We start from the raw sequence: 19679 nt of genomic DNA on the forward strand, positions 1-19679 counted from the left end.
AGTGTCTTTAGCTCCTTACACAAAATGTTTGGTTAAGTTTTGGGAGAAATGTGCTCTTCTTCATTCCTTCTCTAGCCAATTCCATCTTGCTGGACTCCAGTATCCAGCGTGGAGGGACTTCATTCCCAGTTTGAGGCTGAGACACTGGGGAGCAGCAGCGTGGTCAGTCCTTTAATCCAGGGCACCTTGAGTTTTGTTTTCTGTGTTCTCTGTAAAGGGAGCTAGAGGTGCCAGCTGCCAGTCTGTCAGTGAGGGGCTGGGTGTACAGTGGAGAGGAAAGTCTAGTACAGTTACAGTATAAACTTCTAATAATTGCTGTTTTGTTTGCTATCAGTTGATTTCAAATTATGGTGTTTTATAGTTCCAGGTGTTACTAAATCAACCAGGGATGTGCAGCCTGTCTGTATGACCTGGTTCATACAGATGCTGGGTTACACAAAACTTTGACCTGGCTGACATGAGAGAAAGTTGGTGAATGAACCAAGGTGAATGGACTGTGCTTACTGCAAGTTGGGATTGGCAAAAATATGGATGTTTAATCAGCTGTTAGTAAAAAACACAGTACAAGGACTGATACTTTGCTACTGTGCAAGGTGCAGAGTGCACACCACTGGGCAAAGTGCAGAGATACACAGCTGCTCTGTGAAGAGTGTAGGGGTTTCAGTATTTGCTGAATTTGCTGTCAGGTTAGACTAATGTTTAAGGAAAAGAAAACCATCTGTCCTGGTATACACTGTTTGGAATGGCTTGAATTGACCATTTGTTGCCTTTGTGTTCTGCAGACTTCTTGAAGCCAACTCTAGCAAAGACAAGGAGTTCCATCTGTGCCAGCCAGCCCCAGTCTCCAGTGCTGGTCCCCCTGATGGCACATTGTACGAGCCTGTGAAACCTGCCAAGCTGGACGCCACAGCTTTGCACGACTGCACTTTGGCCGCCACCGTGCCTCCCTCGGAGCTGTCGAGCCATGCAGTCCTAGCCTGCGACACGGGCATTCACGAGGAGCACTATGTAAGCGAAGGCGTGGAAGATGATGTGCCAGACTGCAGAGAGTACAGAGATGCCTGCACCATTACTGGTAAGCAGTGAAATCCTTTACCTTGGTAAGCATGTGGTGGTGTAGAGTTAAGCTTCTGTTCTTAAGCTCTTGGTGGGGTATCTGCTTCATGGATGGTGTTGTCGCTGTTCTGCACATTTTTTCTTCTTTAAGTGATTTCCCCGGCGCCAGGATTTTCAATGAAAGCACTTTGTAATGTTTAAGGTCCTTGCAAATAGGCCAGACCAATGACAACTGTGAAACCAGGTTTACAATACAATTTTAGTATTTATGTACTAAGGAAATGGAACCATTTGAAATTTTGTTTGGAAAATAACAAAAGTCAGGGATGAGGAGAAAGGAACACTGCACCTTAAAGGTTATTGAATGCTTGTCCTAATGTTCAGCATAATTTAGAATTCTATCTTCATATGAGAATTGCTTTCTCATATGAAGGGAGAAATAGGGATGGGAGAAATAGGATGTAACATTTTTACTATACATATTTTTGCTTTTCAAACCCATTTCATTTTTTCACATTTGTTCTGGAACAGTAAAAGTTAATGTATATGGAATAGCTTCTTCTGCGTGCTTTTATGAAAGGTTGAATACCCTGTTATAGATTCCTACAAATAAATGGAATATGTGTTGAAGTATGGTATTTTAAACAGAATTGGATTCTTAGTGCTGTGGTCAGCTGACTCATTTTTTTGTGTTTGAATAATCACTGTAACTCAGTTTAGTCATGGTTATGGCCATGAAATGACAGGCAGCTTTCATTCCAAGTCCGTGGTTTGTTGGCTGAGCTGTGAGGCTTCTCTTAGCCTAATGTGACCTTGTGAGTTCTAAGTCCTTTTGGGAATGTTTGAGGAGTCAGCTGGGTTTTTGGAAGGGAGAAATGAGAAAAACAGCTATAAGACTAAGGCCATTCTAATTGGCAGCCAGATACTTTTATCCTGAGTTACTGTCAGCCCTTTCTAGAATTGTCTTTAAATCAGAGACCTAGCTAATGGTGACTGTCAGCAGCTGCTGTAGTAGCACACCTTAGCTTAGCTCAGCCCAACAGCTGTGTACTTACTAAGGGCTGATATTCTGAAAAAAAAAAAAAAGATGGGCAGAGGTGCTCTCAAGTCCACCCTGATTTCTGTGGGAAGGCAAGCAGCAGGATTAGCACTGGAGTCACTTTGTCAGGTATGCATCTACATAAAATAAATATTTTGTTTAAATAAACAAACTTACTTGCCATCCTTCCTTCCCTGTTTTCATGGATTTAGAACTCCTTAACTGGTTAGTTCAAAAATGGTCATCCTTTTGACTTCCATGTAGTTAGGTAGACTAGAAACTGCTTATCACATAAATGCATTCTGGGTAATATAACTCTGTTTTCCAGGCCCCTTGTAGAAGGATCTTGCAATCTATTCTGCTGGCTGTGGCTTGTCTCCCCTTCAGCCCCTCTTGCCCATCCCCTGTTAACAGGAATTTAACTTCGTTTTTCTGTTTCTGACAACAAGCCAGGACAACCAATTTCTTTCATGAATCAAGATGCCTTCTTGATTATGGTTTCTTGAAAGGCAAGACAAACTCACTTTTTAACATTTAAAAAGTTTTTATTAAATGGAGGCCAGCACATGTTCTTGCTACTTCCCATTCCTTCAAGCCTGATGTAGTTTCTGAATCTCTTTCTTCTTGCTTAGCTGTCAGCCAAGTGTTGTTTACAGATTGGTCCTAAATTGCTTTTTAAAATGGATTTGCTATTCTGCGGTGTCAGATTTGTACTGTTTGTGACCTGAGGACAACATGATGTGACTTGCAGTAGAAATAGCAGTGGTTTTGTTGTTTGGTTATTTGGGGCCTTTTTTTGTTGTTTATGGATTTTTGAGTTTCAGCTTTTTGCTGTGCATTTTAAAGGTGTCAGAGGGCATAGGCTGGAAGTAAGGAATTGGTCTCATATTCCCTCTGTAAAATCTTTGTCAGTTTTGTGTGCAGGTGTGCAGTGTGTATACCCTTGAAACAATCTGAAAGATAAATGCTTGACTGAATTGTCAGGTTTGTCAGAGACTTTAACGTGAAGACTTTGTTTAGTTCTGATTGACAAGGTATCACTATTTACATTTTTAAATTGTTTAGTGGGAAAAACATTTCTTATATCAAGTCTGCATATACTATACTTTTTCTTCTGAGACCAAGCCTTGACTAATCCTAGAGTTCAAATTCAGCAATCAGGGTAATCTCTATTTTTTTGTAGTCCTAAATTAACACTTACAGCCTATTGTACAAGTTATCTGCAAAAATTCTTGTGAAGAAACGCTTGGCGACATTTAAGAAAAGAATGGGAAGCTAAGGCACAGTGTGGTGTGGTGATGCTTTCTGGAATGCAGCGAACTAATGGTAATTGGAGCTATCTCTGATATAACTAATAGTAAATTGTGTGATGTGCACATTTTGCTATTTAACTTTTCCAGACCATTGATGCTCAAAGACTTTTTAATGCTGCTTCCTTTTCTTTTTGTTATTGTTTTTGTTTCCTGTTGTGTTTGCTGGCACTAGAGAGGTACTTTGTCATTCTTTGTCAGCAGCACCATCTTTCCTGCCTGGGACCCAAGAGCAGATTGAATGTAGCTGAGAGCATTGCACATTCTGATTGTGTTAAGCGTGTATTCTTGGATATAGAGTTGGCTTAAACATTTCTTGTCTCTAAACCATCTCAGAATTGGGCTTGAACAGATTTCTGTGGGAGTGCAACTGGAAGTATTTTAGGCAACTGGTCTGGATAGAATTCCTTGCTGTGCTTTTGTGTCAGAGAGAAGATGAGAGTTACTTTTTAGTTAGGTCACAACTCTTTAATTGTCCTATTGTGTGTCCTAAAAGCAATTCTTTTGGCATAACAGAAGCAATAAGCACTGTAGGCTGGGTCCAGGTGACAAAAGCAGTGTGGTGAAAAATTTCCTTGAGCCAATGTCTGAGAGAGGAACAGCACCCTAAAAGCACCTTTCCAATTGAATTTGATACTAAAGCACCATCCAAAGCTCATAGGTGCTGCAAGTGAAGCTTTACGCAGGTAAATGCATTTGAATCTGTGCTGACTTCAGCACAGAAGAGCAGATGAAAGAGGATAGTTAATCCCTGAAAAAATTTGTTTGTGAATGTTTTAAGAGTTATTATGAAAAATAACACATACTTTGTGTATGGTGGAGCACATACTCTTTAAACACTAAACCTGAAAATTGACTCAGTAGGGGTTGTAATTAATTTTTTGTTTTGTAATATTTTATTCTAGGTTTTCTTAGCAAGATTTAGGAGAAAAGTTCAATGTCATCTGACTTCAAGTTTTCTATTGATTGTGGAGCTCCTGCAGGTAAATGGGCAGGAGACTCAAGCCCCGAGGTTGGTGGACAGTAGGGCAGCACTGTATGGAAGTGGCATGGTACTGCTACATGTGGGAGGCACCTATCCTGTCCTAGTTGTTTTTTTTTTCCTTTTAACTTTTCTTTTTCTTGCTGCTCTCATCTTCTGAGAGTGTAGAGATAGGAATACGGATGTAGCACCATCTAGTGTTCTTTTAGCTAGAAAGGGAGTAGAAATGCTTTTCAAGGTCTGTCTGCCTTTTCTGTAATTGCAGCACAGATATGAATGCTTTCAGTCAGATGTTGATGAAAACAGCAACTGGATTTGGGGACTTTCTTCTCTAATACCACCACCCCCATCCCATTTTTTTGTAGAGCAGGAAGGGCTGTAATCTTGACATGAAAAAGCAGAGTATCTCTAAATTGGTTAGTAGTCCCAATTTTATGAACTACAAAAGCCTCTTAGTCTGATTGCCTTTTTCTTATCTGTTACCTGCTGTCTGACAAATCCCGTCCCTTGGAAATGGGGAGTACAGTGGGGATAGAAGTCAAATATCACTGGATATTACTCTTGTAATAGCTGTCTGACTGCCAGAATATTTTTGTGAGGCTTTTTGATTTTTTAAATTTTTTTTTCTCTTAAAATATGCTTAACACAGAATCCTTAGACATCTTCAGTAAGTTAACTTTGCTTTTGCATGTCTGAATACTCACAATTTGCATTGATTTTGGTATGGTGTACTTTGTAATGCAATAGCTAACTGCTTAGTATGCCATGTAGGTTTCCTTCATCCTTCTCTGGAAAGGGAGAGAATGAATGGACTGTAATTTAAATTGCCCAGCTCCTTCATTAGTTTGCATAATTCATTTGTTCATTGTACTAATTACTCTTACTAAACACATGTAGGAATGTGTTTTCTGACTGTTCAGGACAATTTCCTGAGGGCTGTTGAATTATTGGGAAATGCTCTGTGGTAATAACCTGTTCTGTGTCTTTGTTTGCAATTAGCACAAGTAAGTTTTGTTGTTTTTTTTTTTTTTAATTTGTAAAAACAGCAGGAAGGTGTCAGTGAGAAGAGTTGGTATTGTTTGACCTTCCTTTTGGGTTGTGTAACTTGCACGTTACTGCAGTGACTGCAGTGGAAGGAGTCATAACACCCAGAGAAACCAACTTTCTCTTGCTGCCAAGTCTTATTCACACAATCTCCTAGCAATGTTTGGGTGCAGAAAGTTTTCTCTGGGTTTTCATCCTGTCTCTATTCTTATTCAGGCTTTAAATATGTTCCCATATGAAAGAGATTTCGTTCTCTTACACCAAATTACCATCTTCATGGCAACATCAGCCCATTTTGATAACTGACTGATCCTACAGATAACTGGTGTTGTTTTGACCATTTCTTTGTGTAATCACTTTATTTTAAAATACATGCTTAGGGCCAACAGAATTTCCATTCCATTGTATGTGTGTCCCCCTCAAGATACGCGTTGTTGTGTTGAAAGGCTGAATTTCTATTCCTTCTGTTTCAAGCATGATAAAGCATGATTACTCTAAATTAACTCCATAGGGATTTAGGTATTACAGGTTGTTGTGAGATTGCTTTACTGTTGTTATGCAGGTGATGGGGAGAATGCTGTATCTGTTGCTGTCCTATTCTAGGCATGTGAGTTACTACCAGAAAGCATGTACTTGCTATTCTGAGACTGTTCAACAGGGTGCTCTGGTTGATTTTGGTACCTGTTGCATGCCTGCTGGTTGACTTCTAAGATTTAAATTGTTAAAAAAGTATTGATAAAATATTAACAGATTTGAATTGCTTCCCATTATTTGAATCTCTCTGAGTTCTGTTTCTCTTTTACTGTTGTGGTTACATTTCTCTTTTAGTGGAGCATAACTTGCTCTAAAATTTGCTTCTTTTTCTGGCCCTGGTTTGGGGGGGGACTTCTACGTTTTTCTCAGTTTTGTCAATATGAGAGATGTTAAATACTGCTTGGTGGAGCTGGAACTCAAGCAAAGAGCATAAGAAATGCTCTGCTGTGTTGGACCAGCCAGCTCAGGACAGTGTTTCTGACTCCAGAAACTGCAGGTACTGGTATGGAGATCACATACTCAGCCACTCCCAGTAGTCTGCTCTCAGCATAAGTACCCCATAATGCAGAACTATTTAGTGTTGGAACCTGTCCATAGCTTTTTCTTATCTGGATCTGCTGATTGTTTTACCCTGGAAGATCATGGCTGCTACTCCTGTGTGCAGTGACACTGATCTTGCAGTTTCTGTCAGTATTTGTCCTAGTTATGCAGGATTTTGGTGAATATCAGTTCTTCTTTCCCTTCATAAAGTTATCTTCATGATTTTGAAAAACCTTCATCGTTTTTACACCCCTGTCTACTCCTCTCCCAGCTGTCTTGGTCTCTCATTTAAATAAAACTATGAGAATATTGGTCCTTTCCTCAGCCCATTTACTTGTTCGTAAGTTGTTGTCACCAGTCTCATCCTGTAAGCTTGGTCTAGTTTCTGAACAATCTTCCTTTCTCTAAAGCATTCTGAAAATGCCAGTCCTGTTAACGTGAGATAGCTCCTTTGGCATTACTAGAACAATTTTATGAGTCTGACTATTTCTGTCTACCATACTCTGACAAAATGTTCTTATTCTCTGTGCCTGCTGCATCATTACCTCTATTTTCAATTTTATGTCTGGCTTTTGGTACGTTCCCAGTCAACTCCATGCAGATTCTCCACCACCCCCCCCCCAATATCCTCCCACAGTTGCGTTCCAGCTCTTATCCTTTTCAAGTTACCTGGTGTTTTTTTCTGATTCCTCTTCTGCATCAGGTTGTCACACTATCTCTTAATCTGTATCTTGTTCATATGTTTTTATTTTATCAAGGATTGTCTTTTTGTGGTTTGATGACATTTGGTTGGTTGGTATTCCCTTAAGCAGAATTCTACTGTGCTTTCTATATAGCTCTCTTACTTATTTATGCTTTCTAATACGATCCATTTTTTTTAGTGTAAACTGTCAATTCTGAAGTCACTATGAAAGTAACTGTTGGAATTACAAGTCCAGTGTGACATTTTTAAAGGCATTTTTCTTAGATTTCCCTTGTTTTGAGAAGCACTTATCATTCCTAAATATGTACTTTATTCAAGATAGGGGTACATGAAAGCAGTAAGTGTTGATCAGTGTTCTGGGTTTATTCTTTGGAGAAATTACTGAAGGCAATTGCCCAGTAGATTTTTTTGGGGATTTTTTTTGGTCTGCATTTTTTGTTTTCTTGTTGTGGTGCAATGAATAGTGAGGAAGATTAAATAGCTACATTTGATTATTGGTGCATTTAAATATGTGAAAATAGCATTTTCTTTCTCCCTCAATGTATGTGTGTGTGTCCATAATGAAGCAACACATTTTTCACTTAAAGAAAGCATCTGTAAAGAGCAAGCTACATAAGATTTAATTCTCATGTTTTGCTTGTGATTCTGTGAAAGCTTTGTTGACAGCCACTGTTTGGTGGCTGGCACATTTTGTAGCTGGGCTGAACAACAAGGAAAAGCAAGACAATTGCTTTTCAGGGTTTTCGTACTCAGTGATTTATCAATGGGTTTTTGAGACATTAGCAGTCTCTCTTGGCAGCTGGAAGATGCTAATGGTTAATGAATGTGTTTATTCTTACTGCTGCTGAACAGTGCGTTGCCAGCATGCCTTTGGTACATGAATAGCTTTTGTTCTCAGTCTAAAAGAATAGCCATGGTGGCAGGGTTTCCTTTTATTTTCTGTTTAATGTAAAAATCATGACTGTAGGTGCATTTATCTACAGGGAGAAACATTTCCATACTTTCATTTAAAGCAAACTTCATTTAAATTTATGATGTAGTGTACTGTAAGGTCCTAATAGTTTAATGGACCAAATTGCCAAATCTGTCTCAGGTTTTATTCGTAACAGGAATGTATGTGTAGGATGCAACCAAAGCTGGGAGACTTCAGTCTGGTAAACAATGGCATTCCTCACATTGGAACTGTGGGGTTTCATCTTCGTTAGCTTTGACATTCTCGACTTTATCCTAGTCTTCAGCAGCCATGAAGCCAAGCCAAAAAGAGGTTGGCATGGAATCTTTTCTTCTCCCGTGGAAGCCAGGATTTTGTGCAGTTTTTTTCATGTTCAGAGGCAGAAGAACCACTGTTTAAACACTTTGGTTAATGGTGTGGCAGAACTTACAATTTCAAATCATATCACGCCATACCAGTCAAGTTACAGAAGCTGCCATGGCTATTTGAGGGGTCTGAGTTTTAGAGGTATGAGACAGCTTTCATGTTGAAGGGCTTTTCTTCCAGATGTTTGTCTTTGCAGACAGTAGTGAGACTTCAGATATGTAAGGATACTAAGGCTATCTTTTCCTTTGGACAAATCAGTGAATTGGATTTTATTTTTTTTTTTTTTGCCTGAGAAGCTAACTACTTGCTTTACATTGAAGCACATGTCCTAAATTCAGCTGTATTGTTTGAAAGACTTCAGTACAGTTTCAGTACAGTTAGCCACATTCTGGGCATCCTAGAACTGACATTGGAAAGGAACATGGTAAGTTCTGGGGTTTTGCCTATTGCTCTGTACATATACATGTAATTGTTAAATAATGCTCAAGGAATACTTGTAATTCTAGACCTCAGTCAATACTTAATGACTGTGTCTATGTGGACCTATAGAATTCAAATAATGGATGACTACAGGCCATGTTTTCCTCTTCAGTAGTGTAGGTAGCAGCCTAATTGTGTGGTAGAACTTTCTTCCCTCTGCTTTTAATTTTTATGTGGATCTGTTTGTAGTGATAATGGTGAGTTCATTCCATCACTAAGTGGACAGAAAGCATGGGGAAGATGAGGCTATTGGGCTATTCCAAGCAGCCAGGAAATATCTGCTGGAAAAACATTCAGAGAGAGACCATCCTTCTTGCTTCTGTCATTGGAATATGGTTAGACTTGTGGGTCTTCTGAAAAAGGAGAATGCTAATGTAGTCATGGCCTCCTGAGTGCTTGTTGATCTAGATTATGTGGCTAATCTCAGTGTCACAGGGAGCAAAATTAGCAGTCAAAATCTTCTGGTATTTGGCATGGAATAGCCTCAACTTGACGAACTTCGATTTCTTGTGTTACATGTGGCTGGACTTTAGCCTCCCTGCTGCAGCCCTTGTCTGCAGAGAGCCTTGCTTTTACTTAACTGGTATGGAGCCAGCACTGGAAGTGACCCTGTGCAGGTATTGTGTGCTTATTGTTTTTTGGAATTATTTATTGACTGTCCATTCTCAAAGATTTAAAACAGGGCAACTTAAAAAAAACTCTGAGAGAACTAAGTGTCAAGAGTGAGTGTAATGTGTGTGTGGGATATAGGACAAGACTGAAAATCAAAGAGAGGAGTATGTGGTCCCACGAAATAACGTAGTTTCCTTGTTTCTCTTGTCTCTTTTTGTTACTGTGCTTGTATCTACTTCTGTTTCCTCAGCTGCCTCAAAAGGAGTGACAAGTTATGATGTTTTAGTTCTTTTACAAGAAGTGCAAGATTTGCCTGAGAGTGCTACTGAGGCATATTTTGGCTTTTTTTTTTCTTTTGTTTGTTTGCTTTGTTTGTGTTTAAGAAGAAGAGGATATTTAGACTGTCCCTTTCTGGCTGTGGGCTGAGCACCAGGGGTTTGATGTGGTGCAGCTTCCTGGAAGATACTCAGGGTAGGCATGTGATACAACCTGATGACCAAAGCTTGTGTTTTGAAGGTTGCCAAGCAGCCCAGCACTTCCCTAAGGTCACACCCAGAGTGGAGCTGTTTTGCTGCACACACTACTTCTGTTCAGCAGTTCTTTCCCTTTGTTCAGAGGAGGCATTTCTGGGTAGTACAGCCACTTTTGCTGTGCTGTTTGTAAGGTGTTGGCTTCCATCAGGACTGCAACTCAGGGGCACTGTGCTCTGGGAATGATGCTGTCTCTGGGTGGTTTTCTTGTGGTCTTTTCTGTCATGACTTGTGTGTTCTGGCACACCTCTTCTTATCAGAGCCCTGAGCATGGTTCCTGGCAGGGCTGGGTTTGTGAGTGATTGTTTTTTCCACTTACAGGAGTGGGCTGAAAGCAGGAAACTGGCTGGCAAAACGTCCTGCAGGATTTGGGGGTTCGGGTACTAAGGCAGTCCTGCCGGCAGGTGGCAGTTTGTCCTGCCGGCAGGTGGCAGTTTGTACTGCCGGCAGGTTCTCTGGAGACCTGGGAGTCCTTTTAACCTTGGGAGGGGAGCTCTGCTCACAAGCAAAGCAGTAAAACCATGGAGATCAGGGATGGTTTGAACCAGAATGCAGACAGGCAGAAACTATATCTTTTGTGTTCTTTCTGAGGACTGTACTGATAAGCTGTTTGTATTGTGTTTGTAAAGGCTCCTGCAGATACCAGGCTCTGAGGTTTGTATAGTCAATTTTTTCTGCATGTGTTCTGTGTGTTTCAGGGTGTTCTTTGTTGGCTGCCACACTCCCCATGCCCTTTTCCCTTCTTATTGTTCTAGGTTCATTCTCTGAATTTATCATTAGCTCTAATGTGAAGCTTATCCTGAAATTGAGCAAGTGCTCCTTCTTTATCAGTCACACTAGGTTTTTCTTTCCTACGGTAAGATACCTCTATAGCCATAAACTGGTGAAACCCACAAGCCTGGTAGGGAATAGAGTTTGACAGATGAGATGCTTTTAGACAAGAAATGTTTAAGCCATGTTTTAGGTGACCGTGTTAATAGGAATGAGATTTTCAAACCTGTCGTTCATGTTAGCTGAAGTTGGTGTGACTGAGGCTGAGTTGCTTGTTTGTGAGATGCTGGCATAGTTCCACTCATCCAGGTAACACTGGCAGCTAAGTACATATGTAACTCTTTATGGCAAGTGACCTAACGAATGAGTGCAGGATGCAAAGGACGGTGGGTGACCACCCTACACAATGCCTTGTGATCTCTGTGTTGTTATGTGCAGAGGGGAAAGGCATTCCATGAGGAATTGTGCTGTCTCCATACAGTCAGCTCCCATTGTTTTAGACTTCACTCCATTTTCTCTGTGATCAATTCCTTGCTCACTCGTCAGCAGAGGAGGGATGAAAGTGTGCATCTGAAAATAAGCAAGTGTACTCTTATCCTCACATGAACATGGTTGTCCTGCAAATTCTTTCTTTCTCTGCATGTGAAAAATTAAAAAAAAAAAAAGTGGGGGAAGGAAGAAGCCATCCTCCCACCCTCACTTCAGTTTCCACAGTGAAGAGTTAGTTTACTATATTTAGAGTATTTAGTATGGATAGAGATGTGCCTAGAAGAAAGAGAACTGATGAAATATTCAAAGGTATCTAAATCAGCAAGCATAATAAAACTTCCTTTAAGGAAATGCTTCCTTGCTTCCTTTAAGCAAGCTGAAATAACCAGTGAAACTTGAGGCTGTCTTGAGAGGCATGGGGTAGAGGTTTAGTATGTCCAGAACGGGAAAGACACACCAGCCAGTCAAATGTCATTGTATGAAAAGACATGAAACGTGTTAGTAGGTAATCCATTAAAAACTACCCAAGGGATACTGAAATGGGAAGAAATATGCAGAAGAGATCTCAGCTGGAGTGTTCTGCCTGTTTTGCATCTTCTTTATGGAAAGAGAAGATTAGAAACTGTAACAAGAAATTAAGCAGGACAAAAGTCTTTGAAAACATTTGTTTTAATCTCATTTAGAAAACAGAGAGCATGAGAAGGAATGTTGTCAAAAATTACTTCAAAGCAGACTGAGCACCTTCTTAATTTCCTGAGGAACAGGACATGGAGAAATACATATTTGCAACAAAACAAGTGAGGTGGGGTGTTCATACATTTAAGCTAAGAAGAAACTAAAGCAGTAGAACATGTTACTTTCAAAACTAGTATGAAAAAGAGTGAAAATTATTAATTTTTAAAATATTTAATTATTTCTGTGAAGTTCTGAAAGCTGTAGAGTTGCAAGAGCATAAGCAGAACCTTTAATGATCCATTTGACTGAGAATTTACTAAGAATAATGAGTTCATAACTTATTAACTGTTTAAGTTGGTTTTTATCTGCTTGTAGAAATTTGTTTGCCAAATGTATTTTCCAAAAAAATGAAAGTTGACAATTGCTTAGATTACAAACCTCAGAATCCATAACAGCAACTCAAAAGGATATGGTTCAGCTATATTTTGTTGTATCATTTTAAAATTAATTATCAGTTAATTGTTTTAAGTGTAAGGTGTTACATTTTTCTCAACGAAATGAAGATACCACCTAGGAGAAGAGGAAGTGCTGTTATATCTGTTGGATATCAGTTAACTTAATCATAATTCACAATCACAGATGACTTCTTGGGTGTTCTTAGTAGAGAAGTTACTTAATTGTGTATCTTTGCAGTTCTAATCAGAAATAATTAAAAAACCTCTGTGGAAGCACAATCAAGGTCTTATAAAAAATATACCCGGTGTTTGAGGATGGGGGATAGTGTTTATTTGCATATCTTCTCAATACAAATATGTGCATCTCAGAACAGGGAGGGGAAGAAAAGTGAAGGGGGGAGAGATTGTGTAACTGTAGCACTGACAATATTGCCATGATTTAAGTGGTGAACTAATGTCTAGTCATGAACAAGTGTAATTATGGTGTTCTGTTTTTCTAAATAGGCAATTGCATCAGAGCCTGTTCGTATTTCCTGCTGGTACACAGATTTTAAACTTGCAGTAGAAGTTAATGGCAATAGCATCAGAACAGTGTCATAAAAAGTTGCCTTGCCAATTACTCATTAACATCTTTTCCGGTTATTAGCCTTTTGAATTGCTTAGAAACACTCAGGATTTATTATATGCTAGAGTAGAAGAATTTTCTTGGTTCACTTGTTTTCCATGATAATTCTTATTTCTTTACTGCCTGGCCTTCACATTCTAGTGGATTTCTTTTCCATAATAAAACTGTATGGGGTTTTTTTCTGTGTGTGCATGAATGAGTTTTTTTTTTTTTCTCCTCACATTTTATTGGTCGCTTCCTTTGCATTCAGTTTTCATTAGTTTTTGGGATAAAACAAGCCAGTTTACTTATCTGTACAACTGAAACTTGCTCATCTCATCTATAAAGTCTGTTTCTTTTGGAATCCTAATAAAAAAGAGAAAGACACTAAAAGTTTGAATTTTTCAATGTTTTTATTTCTTTGTTCCCAAGACCATCATCTTGGGCTGTGTAGATTCTTGCGTTTTTCTGAAGAGAAAAACTAACATTTCGGCCAGGAAAACTCTTCCAAAACAACCCCAATGAAAAAATTATCTATTTTCTTGAGATTGAAGCAATTAGGTAATCCAAAGATAGATGTATGAAAGAAAATTATGTTATGTGTACATGTACACAGAGAGGTTTTTGATTGTCTAGTGGATGTCAGCAGGTGTTTTTCAGATCAGTTGTCTTTTTGCACTCAGATGGTTGCAGGCACTGAGATGATGCTGTCAACCATTAAAAAGATAGCCAGGGAAAAAGAAAGTCTGTAGTTACAGGCTGGCTGTCATCTTTCAAAGCATGGGGAACAGATCTTGTTTCTCTGTGCAAACCAGTAATCCCTCTGAGAAGGTTGCAAGGACCTCTTAAAATGATGTGCACAGGCTGATTCTCGCATTGCACAGAGCTCTATAAAAACAGATGCGCTTGTGGGCATCTAACTGCAGGGAGGCTTGGAAAACACTCATATGCACAACAGCTAGCAAAGCAGTGTGGATGAAGGCAGAGGAGAATAGCTCCTGATAGGTAATAGCAGACTCCTTGAACCATAAAGTACAATGCAACTTCCCCAAGTGGGTTATAGTTCTAGTTATCAGGATTTTGTAAAGTGTGTAGGCAGGAGATTGACAGTATGAGTTCATCTTGGTATTGTCTGCCCTGTTGTCTGATAGAATAGTAATGTTCTTGCAATTTTTAGTGCTTGAGATGCTTTTGGCAATGTAATTTCTGGATTAGAAAGGTAAAAACCAGGTAATTAATGATGTATAGAGAAGTATGTGTTACTTCCCCATTCTCTCTTTCCTCACCTTCTTTGACAGAGGAGAGCTCCACTAAGTTATGGTGGAATTGCAGGTCTACCTCAATCCAGCAAGAATAAGTTTCTTTTACAAAAATTGGTGCCCTTGTCAGGAAGCAGCAAGAGCAGGGCTGCCTTATAGGCAGCTGACAGGATGGGAAGGGCACAATCCTTGTTGGCACGGCCCAGTGCCTTTGTTCCCAAGCAGAGCAAAGGTGCTGGCAGCAACAGTTCAAACTGACTCTCCAGGGGTCGATCATCAGACAAATGCCAGCAATCCAGGAAGCCTGGACAATGAGTCAGTGTCAGCAGGGAGCAGAGCTGGGCACAGGCCTGCTCACAGCAGTGCACAGGGCAGGACCAGGGGCTGGGGTGTATGTGGGGCTCCTGGCAGAAGGTGCTGGCTGGGGACCATGATGAGCCTGGTCATGGCAGTGTAAAGGTACATGGGAGCACTCAGGGTCTAGATAGTGTTTGCTGTTTACTCTGGAGTGAGTCTCAGCAAGAGTTACAAGAGCTATGACACTGGTTAAAGTGGGAGCTCTGGTGTATTGCTCTTCCAGAAAAGGCTTAGATAGCTCTTCCTTACTTTGTGTGTGCTGGATGGTGGTGTTTTCTCTTCGTACTGGTGTGGAAATGGAAAAATGTGCAGATGGATGCACTAAGTATTTACTGAAAACATACCATGGGTTGGTCAGTTTCTTAATAAATATTTAGCATGACATTGCATTTAATGGTATATGATAATTAAACATATACTTAGGAGTATCGTGACTGTTTTGGGTGTTGACACACACCCAAAATTCTTCAATAGAATAGAATAGAATATGAGGGTGCCTCAGGAGGAAATCTATTCTGACTGCTACTAAAGGCAGGTCTTTTAGAGTAAATGCTCCTGGCATTGTTTACTTGACTTCTAGTCTCCCTGTGCCCCTATTTGACCGTCCTCAAGGTAAAAAAGGTTCTACCTTGAATTGGGTTTTTTTGTGTTAAAACTTCTCAGCTGCATTTTGGCCTAAATTTAAAGCTCTAATTTAATTTGTAACATTTTTGCAGTTGTTGTTGGCTGTTGGTATCCATTTTTCGAACTGCGTGCAAACTTGATATGTTTGTGAGCATGAGGGGCCGCAGCACAGAATGCAAGTCAAGATAGTGTCAAAAGGTGCCCTGGAAGTTCCTGTAATCATCTTTACCAGTATGTCTTAGGTGTGAACTGTGATGCTGCTTGCTATTGCAGTCCTGGATTTCTGTTTCTTGAGAAAAATCTGCCAGCAGCAAAGGCAAAAAAATAAAGTGGTACTAAATTGTAGTCCAAGATCAAGTTAGGGGGATATGTAAGGCTTGCAAGCTAAAAATTATCTGTGAAGTAGAACATCAAAAATGTACATTCCTCTGTGCACTAATGCTTTCTCCATACTCCAGTTGGAACTAGTTCTCTATTCCCCACCCTAGCCCACTTAGTTTTCAATAAATGTCCCTGCTTCTAGAGGTGAAGCTTTTTGTCACTAAGAGAGCATGCCCCTTGTATTACTAATAAATAGGATATTTTGGGATCATTTGTGCCAGGCATATCTTCTAAACATATTCGTATTGAGCTGTTCTTTACATGCAGCAAAATCTTGTTGATATCAAAACAAACTGAAGTTTTGAAAGCTTGTATGTATAGTACTCAAGGTAACTAATAGAGATTGTTCCCTTTCCCTTAACAGATGTGTGCAATAGTACCAATCTTCCTGAAGTTGAAATCATCAGTCTCCTGGAAGAGCAGCTGCCTCATTATAAGTTAAGAGCAGATACAATCTATGGTTATGACCACGACGACTGGCTTCACACACCTCTCATTTCCCCTGATGCGAATATTGACTTAACAACTGAGCAAATAGAAGAGACCTTGAAATACTTCCGTAAGTAAAAAACTCAGAAATTGTACTGAGAAACAAATAAAATAGTGCTGTTTTTGTTACCTTCTTTGAAGTATCTGTGCAATTCTTTGAAAACTGTGGAGAGCAAGAGAACTGTTTGTGATTTACTGCTTTGGTCTCCAAGATTGTGGTAGACAGAAAACGAAGGGAATATTTCATCAAGAACAGCCATTGCATTTGTAGTTTGTTCATGCACCTTTCCACATTATCAAATACTGGAGAAACTGAAATACCTCTTTTTGCTTGTGATCTGTCAAAGAGACTGAAGTTTCTGTATCTATGCAGTTTAGAAAGCTTAGACCTCTTTCCATATCCACTTTTTTTGGCTGTGTTCTCTGACACATTGCACTGTTGTCTGGTGGCGCTATGTGCCAGCATCACAGAATGACATGAAATCATTTTGCTGCAGCTTAAGCTTCTAGAAAAGCCTTGTGAAGAACCAAACTCTGACCATTTGGTTGAGATGGTTTGTCCCTTCATTCTTTCTTCTATTCGTATTCATACCATCAGACAAAAAAAGATTTGTGCCTAGAGGGAACATGAGTACAGTTGTGACGTTTGTTGTTATTCATTCCTTTGTTTGAGCCTGTAGTTACTTTATCATGGTGAATGGATTCATGTCTCTGGTTTCTTCCACTGTGGATATTGACTTAGATGTGCAATTAGAGAAGACTTCTGTGATTCATCTCCATGACTGCTATGGTAAAGCAGTAGCAGTGGATTTACATGGGTTACAGTAGTAGGTAGGTTAGGTAGACCTAATGAGGAACTGTAGAGCTTCAGGAGAGATGAGTTACAAGGCTCAGCACAAACCTGGGCTTCATTGCATTTTGAAGCAATTGAACAATCTCTTTGTAAGGAGCATAGCTGGTAAAGAAAAGCATGAATAATATGAAGAACTGAGTTTCTGATGTTCATGCTTCAATTAAGGCTCAAAGTATTTTAGTAAAAAACTTACATATGCTTTCCACCTACCCCAAACCACACAAAAACAGTGGGAAGGGTGGGGAGACAAGCTGAAGCTGATCTGTGAAATCAAGTGTACTACTATTGGTTTTGTAGCAGCCTATTAGTGCTGTTACAGTGATGGCAGAAGCTGGCTTAAATAAGTATTTTGAAATGTAAGGTTTCCAAGGTCTTTAGTAACCTGATTGGGCCTGTCTCACAAGTAAAATTGTCTCTGTGGGTGGACTGTTGCAATAACCATGGGAAAATGTTTTGCTAGTGGGACAAGGAATTCAAAAATCCCCATAGCAGCATCGTTCTACCAACTGAGATGATGGTAGGTGTGTGACTGCTGGGGATGGATACAAAATACAACCTGTGTGGAGGATGAATTGAGAGCAGCCCTGAGAAAATGACTTGGAAATGTTGACTGACAGCTCAACCTGATCCAGAAATGTACACTTGTAGCCAAGAGAGCCAAATGTATCCTGGGCTGCATCGAAAGAAACATAGTCAACAGGTCCAGGGAGGTCAAGGTCAAGGGTGGTGATTCTTCCCATCTACTCTGTGCTTATGAGACTCCCACCTGGAGTATGTGTCCAGCTCTGGGGCCTCCAATGTAAGAAGGACATGGACCTGTTGGAGCTCATTCAGAGGGTCACGAAAATGATCAGAGGGCTGGAGCACCTCTGCTCTGAAGACAGGCCAAGAGGGTTGGAGCTGTTCAGCTTGGAGAAGGCTTTGGGGAGACTTCAGAGCACCTTTCAGTACCTAAAGGGGGATACAGAAAAGCAAGAGAGGGACTTTTAAGCAGGCCCTGTAGTGACAGGACAAGGGATGATGACTTTAAACTGATACAGTGTCAGTTTAAGTTAGTTATGTGGAAGAAATTCTTTACTGTGAGGATGGTGAAGCACTGGAGCAGCTTGCCCAAAGAAGTTGTGGATGTCCCATCCCTAGAAATTGTCAAGGTGAGGTTAAATGAGGCTTTGAGCAACTCAGTCTAGTTGAAGATGCCCTGCCTATGGCCGGGTGTTTGGAACTAGGTGACTTCTAAAGGTCACTTCCAACCCAAACCCTTCTATTACTCTCTGAAAAGGAAGCTCTGAACAACAGAGAATTTGGATAGCATAGCTGCCTGAAACTGTGAATATTTAACAATTTTATCTAGCTTTTAGCTTTCAAGCTAATGAAATAGCATAATGTCTGCAACCTCACCATGTTGCTGTGGTTGTAGATTTCTTCCAATCAACTGGCTTGAATAAAAAAAAAACCTGACTATAATTCCTGTATATTTTCTGCTTTTATTAGGAAATAACTGCTTAAAATAGAGGAAGCAAGCAAAAAAATTTTCGATAAACAAACGTTTATTTCTTACTGCTTACAGACAGACACTTGCATACAGATAGTAGTTCAAGAAGTTTAAGCAAATTTGGGTCTAGCCTTAGACTGATATCATGGCAACTGACATCTGACTTTACCCTTGTTCATTTACTCTGAACAAGTCACAGACTCCATCTATACATGAGAGTGCAAGAACATAATAAATTTGCATGTTTCAAAATTATTGCATTGATTGCAAACATTGGTTTATGGCACAATGAACTATGAAAGTAAAAAAACTGTTTTAAGTAAGTTGACAGAAAGGTTCTGTGAATTATGCCATCACCACTTTGGAAAGTGTTCCAGGGTGTGACTGCTTGCACAATTTTCAGTGCTGCAATTAAGCTAGTCCTCTTTTACCTGTTTAGTTTGTTTCAAAAACCTTGATGAGGGTGTTCGCAACTATAGCTTGTCTCTTTGAAAGTTTGATTTTTCAATGACTTATGGAAATTTCCTTGCAGTTGTTTGCATGTTGAGATTGATTGTGATTTATAACCTGTTGGTGGAAATGTGATGAGTTTCACACTGTGTTGATCCATATAGCAGAAGAATCAGCAATGACCCTTAGGCATACTGTTGTGGCTTTTTAGAGCAGATTTTTCTGCCTTCCTGTGGCTTTTTTGAGATCCTCAGTCCAATTCACAACCACAAAGGCTCAGAAATCAGTAAGAGTCTTCTGGGCCATGTAACACAAGAGGGTGGACATAAGACTACTTAGCTCTCATTTTTAATTAATTTTTGAAGATACTGGTAGAAAAATGAACAGTCAAATATCCAAGCATTTAATTTATTCAGTGCTTTTTGTGGAGATTTAAGCTATACCAAGAGAATTAGTTCTTAAAATTTAGTTTGCCATTGGGTAAGAAGGCAGTTGGGAGGAACTGAATAGTATTAGGCCTGCAACTGTTCTTTTACATTCTGGAACTCCAAAGCACATCTTTGTTATTGTTTCCTTCAGATGGAAGGCTGAGCCAGTTTTTGCCAAATGAATTAAATAAAACTGATCTTATC

General features: G+C 39.7%; 1 protein-coding gene across 2 annotated transcripts in view; it reads left to right on the top strand.

Annotated features, from left to right (window-relative positions):
• The first annotated feature begins 617 nt into the window (after window positions 1-617).
• TRAK1 (trafficking kinesin protein 1) overlaps window positions 618-19679 on the top strand; it is an 81032-nt gene continuing 61970 nt past the window's right edge. Inside the window, exons 1-2 of one of the 2 annotated variants that reach the window (XM_031059416.1) lie at window positions 618-1075; window positions 16128-16322. The gene's annotated coding sequence lies outside the window, so the exon portion shown is untranslated. The remainder of the gene's footprint in view (window positions 1076-16127; window positions 16323-19679) is intronic. The other variant, XM_014308193.2, reaches the window with a different exon arrangement.

This window comes from Geospiza fortis, unplaced genomic scaffold (genome assembly GCF_000277835.1).
Source record: "Geospiza fortis unplaced genomic scaffold, GeoFor_1.0 scaffold346, whole genome shotgun sequence".
Classification (NCBI taxonomy): domain Eukaryota; kingdom Metazoa; phylum Chordata; class Aves; order Passeriformes; family Thraupidae; genus Geospiza; species Geospiza fortis.